At 43.7% G+C, this 9,036-nt stretch overlaps 1 non-coding gene across 1 annotated transcript; it reads left to right on the forward strand.

The window, feature by feature from the left end:
• The first annotated feature begins 7,942 nt into the window (after nt 1-7,942).
• On the forward strand, nt 7,943-8,049 carry LOC131250206 (small nucleolar RNA R71). The gene has a single exon (XR_009173135.1). It is a non-coding gene; the product is annotated as a small nucleolar RNA R71 (small nucleolar RNA).
• The last annotated feature ends 987 nt before the right edge of the window (nt 8,050-9,036 follow it).

Here is a 9,036-nt window from a genome sequence, read left to right on the forward strand (position 1 = left end):
CCGAGCTAAGTCTCTCCTCTAGGCTTTGTCTCGTCTCCGTCCAACACGTTGCCTTGGATTCTCGGGCGGTGCTGATAGAGTTGGTCCACTCCATAACATGGTCTTCAAACTTGGTATTTTTTTCCCCAACAGTAAACCCCCTACTCCTTGTGTTAGTTAGGTCGACACTAAGGAGTAATGAGTTTTTTGAGTCGGTGTGCCCTGGAGATCGAGGTTATAATGGGGCTATTAATGCTTCTTGTATTGTTCTTAACTAGTGTCGATTCGGTCCTCGAGGTTGCACGAGCGGACAGCCGTCAAAACGTTTTGTCCGCTTATGAGTATCGAACACGTGGCGAGGGCGTTACTTGCGTCAGTCGACGTGCGCCACGTATCGGGCGGGAAAGTCGAACCAGGCATCGATTTGACTCCTTAAATGTCGTCGCCACGTGGCTCGAGTATAAAAGGGGAGAGCGGGATTTATTTTCTATTTTCGCCTGAGCTTTCCTTTCCCATTTTCTCTTCCTCCTTTCTCCTCCTCTCTGCTTGTCTTCGCATTTCGCCACTTCCTTTGTTATTTTCACCCTTCTTCTCCTTTTTACTTCCCCAACTGTGCGCTTTTCGCCTCTCTGGTGAGTTTTCTTTCCCTCTCTTAACTTTTTGACTCTTAAATGGCAACGCATTCTTCAAGTCCTTGGGAAGGGATTTCCAGTGATGAGGATGAAACGGGACATCTCTGAAATGTCTCAGAATCGCCCTCATTGCTGGCGGAGATGGCGATTAGTACCAATGAAGCTTTCTGGTTCTCTGAAAGAACGTCTGGAACTTCAGCGGAACGTCCTGCTTCGAGGGGTCCTTCCGGCGGAAGGGCGTCTCTGGTGACTACCCCTAGGAGACCTAACTCCCGTTTTCCTGGGGATGACTTAGAAGAAGAGGATGAGGAGTTAGAGGAAACTACTGAATCAGTTCCTCTCAGAAGGTCGGCCAGGGCCGTTGAGTCGGCAGACAAAGAGGGAGATGCTACCGAGGGAGAAGTTGGAGACGATCATAAGAGTTCAATCCCATCAGTTTTAACTGAGGTGAATTCAGACAGGATCCAAGTTGGGTACCATGTCCCCAACTCGGTTATTATTCATCTTTCCCTTCCAAGTGAATTGCCTGACCATCCTCCTGCTGGGATGGTCACAATTTTCCAAGTCGTAATGCAATGTGGCTTACATCTGCCCCTCCAACCCGTTGCTTGGGATTTTCTGTCCCGACTCCAAATCGCTCCTGGGCAGATAGTATCGAACAGGTGGAGGAACTTGTTCGGACGTTCGGTGTTGTGGGTCAAGACAGAGTAACCCCTCCTAACTATGGACGAGTTCCTTTATCTGTACCAAATACGGACAAACCCTCAACAACTTGGCTGGTACTTCTTGTGCGCTTAGCGGAACAAGGGTGGTCCTTTAATAACTGACCCTCCTACCTCCAACAAACACTGGAGAGATTGGTGGTTCTGGGCATGCGGTCGATGGGAGACTGCCGAGCCTGGGCTCTTCGAATCTCGTATTCCCCGGGCGTTTTCTGAAGCAGGTGACTCGACATTTCATTTCTCCGAATCTTTTTTGTTTTGACATTCTTAAGTCTGATTGAATGCGTTTTACAGATATCCCAAAGAGAATGCCAAAGCTAGGAGCTGGTGCTCTAGCTCGGATCAAGGATCTGAGGGGACTAAGTCCGGAAGATTGGTCTTGGAAGGCTCTTCTTCAACCGGAGCATCTCCTTCTCTCGGGCCTAGACTTTACCGTGACAGGTATCTTCGATTTATTCTGACGTGTTTCTATTGGATTTTATCTAACTCTTTCACCTTATCTAATATAGAGATGACTGAAGCTCGACTCTTTCTTAAACCGACATAAAAAATGAAGGCTCCTTTGAGGTCGGTGCTTCTGTCAGAGCCTCGGCCTTCAAAGAAGGCAAAGACAGCTCTGAAGGCTAAGGAGCTATCCACCCTAGTTGCCCCTACTCCGGTCATCCCGACTGTCGTCGTGCTTTCTGACCTCGAAGAGAGGGCGGAAGAGATAGGAGCGACTCCTGCTGAGTGTCAAGTGGCTTTTGAGTCAGTGCCCGTTGCAAAGTGAGTCTCGGAGCTAAGAGAGGAGTAGAGAGGGGAGACTTCAGGAGGAGGATGACTCAACAGGAGCCTTCGCCTTTCCAGCAGGTGGTATCGGGGATGATCCCTTGGGCCATCCCTCATGGGAGCGAGAGAGACTTCGCTAGTCTCTACAACGCCTCTTCGCTGCAAACTCTTGGCCATGTGGCGAAGATACTTCTTGAGGTAACATCGGTGATCTCTCTCTTTTTTTGTTTGTGATTTCTTCAATTGGTGATTCAGTCTAACCTCACATTTTCCTTGTACAGTTGGCTCCTTGTTTGGTTAAGGCCTGCTCGGATCTGACTGCCGCTCAAAAGCAGGCAGCTGAGGCGGGAGCAAAAGTCGAGGCTTCCTTAGCTTCGGCTGGAATTCTGTCGGGCGAGTTGGGACTTGCTCGGAAGGCCACTGCTGATGCCAAGGTCGAGTGTGCTTACTTGGCTTCGCTACTGACGGAGGCTCAAGAAGAGAGTCGGCGAATCCGTCAAGCTCATGCCTCTTGCACGGATAAGTTGGCTCGGACCAAGGGTGAGGCTGAGGCAGCCATTCAAAAGGCCATCGACGAGGCTACGGAGGCCAAGGATCGAGCTGTGTAGGCCTTTCTCGAATCCTAAGAATTTGAGGAGGAGAGGGATCGCTTGTATCTGAGCGGATACATGGCTTGTATCAAGGTTATGAAGGAATCTTTTCCCGACCTTGATCTCTCGGGATTTGAAGAAGGTGTCATTGATTCCGAGGAACCGGAGGCTGAGGCCGCTGAACCTGCTGATGTTGCGGCTGGTGTTGAGGTCGAGACAACTCCTGAGGTTGCTCTGAAATTCAAAGTAAATCAACCAATACAAGAGCTAATCAAATTAGGGGCTTCATCTCAGCCCTAGCTGAGAGATTAGTGACCCATAAAATCCATAAAAAAATATTAAATAAAATTCATAAAAAAAAATGTCAAACCAAACAATCTCTCTCTCTCTCTCTTCTTTCTTCTCTTTCTTCTCTTTCTTCTCTCCCTTGCTCCAGATCTGAAATCCCCTGGTTCTGAATGCCTTTCCCACGTCCAAAACTCCCTTTTTATAGCTGCTGGATAGCTGGGGTCGGTGGCAGAGTCGTAGAAGGACTCGGAGTACAAATTTTCGCAGCCGTGATCGGTGGGCCCCACAGAGGTATTTTCTGGAAAATCCACCCCATCCATTGGATTCAGAACGAAATTTCAGTCAAGAATGGGTGGTTTTGAAGGTCCATTAGCGCGGCCCACAAGAAATCTCAAAAAACTCAGTTTTGAACGTCCCGGGGCAGTCTACTTTTGGCCTCTGTACCGCACACGTGTGTACGCATGGGCGAGGAATATCAACATGGTTTTGAAGCTCTCGAAGCCCTCTACACGATGGACGGATCAGATCTTCCGGAAGGTTGACGAGTGGGGCCCACTAATTTTCGCAAAAACTGGCAGCGTCCGTGCGTTTCGCGGACGCCAAACCGACGCTGCGATGATGGTTGGGTCCATTATTGGACTTTTCACAGGAATCCACGCCGTCCATTGGTTTCAGCCCGAAAAATCAGTAGGAATTGACTGGTTTTGGGGTGGATTCGGTGCAGCCCACGTGGCTTTCTGTCTTGCCGTCCATCCTGCGTTTGTACGGTTAAAAACCGATCTATGCTATCATTTGAAGTTTTTGCCACCTAGGCAATGCTAATGGTCTTCATGTAAACCTGATGAACGGCCCGGATCATGCATTTGGGTAATGTGTGGGGCCCACAACTGAGGACAGCCGTCGGCAGCGTTAACGCTGGAAACGGCTGTGCCGTTTTCGACGAAGACGCCTCGGGTCAGCGCTTGCGCTGACCCTTCAACCGTCCGGTGTAGCGCCAGTGCACGTGCACTTTATGCACGTGCACGCATGTGGGGTCCAATGTAATGTTTGTGGGAAATCTGCACCGTCCTTCGGGCCCCTTTGGCTTGCTTTCCTCAAATCCCAGGCATGTAAAATCTTCACTATTGGTTTTCTGGAATCTATCCCGTGCTCTGGTAATTTTGGAGTGCTAAATCCATATTTTTAACATCATCTTTCAATACACACTCCTATCATGTATTAAACATTATCCTGTAATAAAAACACGAGTAAAATCTGGCATTAAACATTATCATGTATGTAAAATCAGGAAATTACTGGGTCTGATATGCAATATTCGATACTCATCACAACCCCCAACCAGCATTTTCCTAGTCCCGAGCAAAACATGCGAAAAATAATTTTAGAAATAAAAGACGATTCCTGTAAACTCAAGTGACTTGTGAACAGATAGCTGAGATGTGAAAATTCTAAGATTCATGAATGGTAAGTAGAATTTTCTCCTGAAATCAAGCTCACAGTAAACTTCATAATCAAGTTCAACATATTAATCCATTAATTAGAACATTCCTAAACATTGAGTTCCACAGGTGTATAGTATAATCTCAGCTTACAATCATTAAGAGTTCCAATAATCAATTTCATGCTAAAATTGGTAATTAACAACAGAATTCCTGACAACCAACACTAGCATTTTAGATCAACCTTTCAGCCTTCATTTTTTTTTTGATTTTCTTTATGAACAGTATGCCAAGGAAGGGAATCAAATCCTCACCTACAGGGAGCAAACCTATGGTGAAAACTCGTCGCCTCATTTTTTTATAAGTTAACTATGAAGAATCAAATCTACACCTATAGGGAGCAAACCTATGGTGAAGATTATGTGACTTAGCCTTTTAATTCTTTTTTTTACCATGTTAATCATTCAGTTATCGAACCAAAACTTAATGTGCAAGCGAGATGTGATATGTGAAATCATGACTCAATCAATGTTTACAACGTCTAATCATGGATTAACAATTCAAAATTGACTGTGAAATCAAGCAGATGGCCGAATCCAAGAGTCATTAGTTACCAACATCATGTATCTTATAATGTTAAAATCACAACTATTCTTCAAAATCACTTTGAATGCAATAGAAATTCAGAAAAATTTTTAAAATTTTCACAAATTTTGCTCAAGACCAAGAAAATACTGATTAGGTACCCTAATCGCCCACCCCCAACCTAAAATCTACATTGTCCTCAATGTAAAAGAAATAAACAAGCAATGCACATGGGACAACGAGAATAAAAGAGGAGTGATGAAAAGATAATACCTGGATGGAGAATCAAGAAGCTTTCTCAAAATTTGTGAAAAATTTCAACGTAAAAGCGAGTTAGCACAAGAGAGAAATCAACATAAGCAAAAATAACAAAAAGAAAAATAAAAGAAGATCCTACCTATACCACTTTCGCAGGTGCTCTCGATTGCATTTAGCGCATGCAACAAGCCTTTAAACCCCTAGGTTACCCCTAGTGGACGAGTTGTAGTCTCGTGAGGGTTTGCAGTAATGTTACCCACAAACATTGAAGTAACTAACTAAGAAAAATGAAAATGAATGAAATAAAAAGCAATACAATAAAGCAAAAGGCTGGGTTGCCTCCCATGAGCGCTAAGTTTAACGTCTTCAGCCAGACAAGAACGGACCATGAATGAAATAATCTTTATAACCAGGGTCCGCCAAAGAAATTACCTCAACACTTTCATTAACCGATCCCAAACAAGTGATGTGAGTTCCCATGAACTGTGCTATCTGAAATAAGACAACTAACACTGTCGTCAAATAATTTAAGGACTTCTGCTCGAACGACTTCTTCTATGTTAGGATCACGCTTCCTTTGCATGTTATGCGATATTACCACAGCATGATCCATCCATACAGTGGGGCATACTCCCTGGATTTTTTCTATCTTCCGTTCAATTACTGCCTTATATGCTCTAAGAACATTAAGTAGCCTGCTCGCCTTTGTCTTCTCAGAGTTACAAACTGTGCTGTCAGGAAGAGTCTTAGAGGGATGAAGATGTTCCACTTTCGCTCTCCATTTTTCAGTCTCCAATATAGGAGTAGAGTCGAGCAATGCATTGACTTCATGGATGGGACTATCAATGTCAAAATCCATGCCCGATTGTGCTAAGCAGGTCTCAAGAGGATCTTCAAAAGATGTACGGAAGGAGTCCTGCACAAGGCTCTCAATCATGTCCACTTCAAATATGTCATCCAAATCTGAGGATTGTTGTCCTGCATTAAAAACATTGAGTTTAATATTCATGTTACCAAAGGACAATTTCATAACTCCATTCCTGCAATTGATAATAGCATTAGATGTGGCCAAAAATGGACGACCCAAAATGACTGGGATCTGACTATGAAGATTCTGGACAGGCTGAGTATCTATAACTATGAAATCCACTGGAAAATAAAATTTATCAACCTGGATTAACACATCTTCAATAACACCCCGGGCACCTTGACAGATCTATCGGCTAGTTGTAATGTTACCTTAGTCGGTTTCAACTCACCAAGTCCTAGCTGCTCATAAACCGAATATGGTAACAAATTGACACTCGCCCCTAAATCAAGTAATGCCTTCCCGATCTTATGATCTCCTATGCCGCAAGAAATGGTGGGAGCTCCTGGATCCCTAAATTTAGGAGGGGTGTTATGTTGAATCATGGAGCTGAGCTGCTCTGCAAGGAAGACTTTCTTATGAACATTCTGCTTACGCTTTTGAGTGCATAAATCTTTAAGAAACTTAGCGTAAGCAGGGACTTGCTTGATAACGTCAAGCAACGGGATGTTGACTTGCACTTTTTGAAACACATCCAAGATTTCATCAAAGTTATTTCTTTTCTTTATTGGTGCCAGACGTTGAGGAAAGGGTGCTTTGGGCACATAAGGTGGCACATTAGTGGCTCTTGGAGAGTCAGAGAGCTTTTGGACTTTGGATGCATTGGTATGGCTCTCTGCTTCATCTTGATCTTCTGTTTTAGAATTTGATTCATCCCTAGGCATCTCGATTCTGTTATCAATCTGCTTGCCTGACCTAAGGGTAGTGATCGATTTGGCCTGTTCATGATATTGCCCTTGGTTGGAATTAGAGTCAATCTCATACTGTCCCTTTGGATTAGCCTCAGGTTGGCTAGGGAACTTGCCCTTCTCTCTCTCACTCAATGTGGCAGCTAGTTGACCCATTTGTACTTCCAGCTTGGCAATGGATTGTGCATTTGCATGTAAGCTTTGCTGGTTGGCTAGTAAGGTTTGTTGGGTGTCTTTTTGGAATTGGAGAGAACTCTGCATGAAAAGATGGAGTGTATCCTCAAGAGATGGTTTCCTTGATTGTCTAGGCAGTTGTTGATATTGTGGAAACTGTCGAGGTTGTTGACTGCCAACTTGGAGGTGCGGTTGCATGGGAGGATTTCCAGATGGTCCTCCTTGTTGTGGTCCTTTTTCCCAAGAGAAATTTGGATGTCTAGCCCACCCTGGGTTGTATGTGTTCGAGTAAGGATCATTCCCAGATTTTTGAAAAGTGTTCATAGCATGAACTTGTTCAGAGAGAAGTTCTGGGAATGCTGCACCAGATGGACAAGACTGCATAGGATGGGCAGGACTAGAACATGTGGCATATGCCTCGACTTGAGCTGTTTGTGGTGGTCCATTATTTAATACCAGAGCATCAACTTTCTTTGTCAGGTTATCAAGCTTGGCGCTCAGCTTGCATGACTCCTATCTCATATATACCACCTCTCTTTTGTGGTTGGGGACTTCTGTCACCTCTATTTGAATAATCCCATTGCTGGGAATTTTCGCACAAGGTTTCAAAGAAGTTCCACGCTTCGACATCACTTTTGGTCATGAATGACCCTCCATTGGTGGCATCAACCATGCGACGGTTCTGTGGTGTCAGACCATCATAGAAGTATTGAACTTGTTGCCACTTCTCAAAACCATGGTGAGGACATTTAAGAAGCAAGTCCTTCCATCTTTCCCAACATTCATGAAAGTGCTCGCCCTCTTTTTGTGTGAAGTTAGTAATTTCTCTACGGAGGGCATTGGTTTTGTGAACGGGGAAGAACTTGTTTAAGAACTTCTTAGACAGTTGGTCCCATGTAGTGATAGATCCAACTTCTAGAGAATTCAACCATGCTTTCGCCTTATCCTTCAAAGAAAAAGGAAACAGGCGTAGGCGGATCGAATCGTCTGAGAAGTTTTGGAACTTAAAGGTGGAGCAAATGTTTAAGAATTCTTTCACATGATGATATGGGTCCTCCTTGTCCAATCCATAAAAGGATGGCAACAATTGTATGACTCCAGGTTTAAGTTCAAAGTGTGCTGCCGTAGTGGTTGGAAACACTATACATGAAGGCGCATTAAATTGGACAGGAGCTGAATAATCTTTGAGAGCTTTAACTTCAGTCTCATTCGCCATTTCAACAGGATTATTTCTCAATCTTTCACGAATTGTTCTTTCAATCTCAGGATCAAACGGTGCTAGTTCTATATTCAGAGATCTACGTCCTAGCATAAACTATGTTATTGCAATGTAAGAAAGAAAACTAAACTAAGAAGCAACCTAAGAGAAATAAAACTAGACCTAGGAACTATGAGATTCTAAAACAAGTTAAAACTATGTAAATAAGAATGGGAAGAAAGAACCGGGAAAAGGAGATGATTGATGTCTGAAGAATAGGGAGCTCCTCCTTCACTTCCAATTTGGAGATCTATGTTAGAATCTAACTTAGAAATTTATGTCAGGACCTACAAAACAAGAAATAGGTTAGTTTCTAAAATCAAGAAAAGAACTCTAAGTTAGAAAAAATCCTAAGCTATGAATTATGATAAGAGAATAATCCCAAATTCAATTTGGAACAAAACATCAAGTTTTTGGCGCCAAAAACTTGATTTTTGTTTAAACCAACACGATTTAAATGATATTTAAACTCGCAAGTATACGAATCAGATGCAGATACGGTACGTATTACGAGATCGTTCCCACGAGGACTGGTCGTCACAATTTAAATCTATGACTCTCCTTAAC

This window comes from Magnolia sinica, chromosome 6, assembly GCF_029962835.1.
Source record: "Magnolia sinica isolate HGM2019 chromosome 6, MsV1, whole genome shotgun sequence".
NCBI classification, from domain to species: Eukaryota; Viridiplantae; Streptophyta; class Magnoliopsida; order Magnoliales; family Magnoliaceae; genus Magnolia; species Magnolia sinica.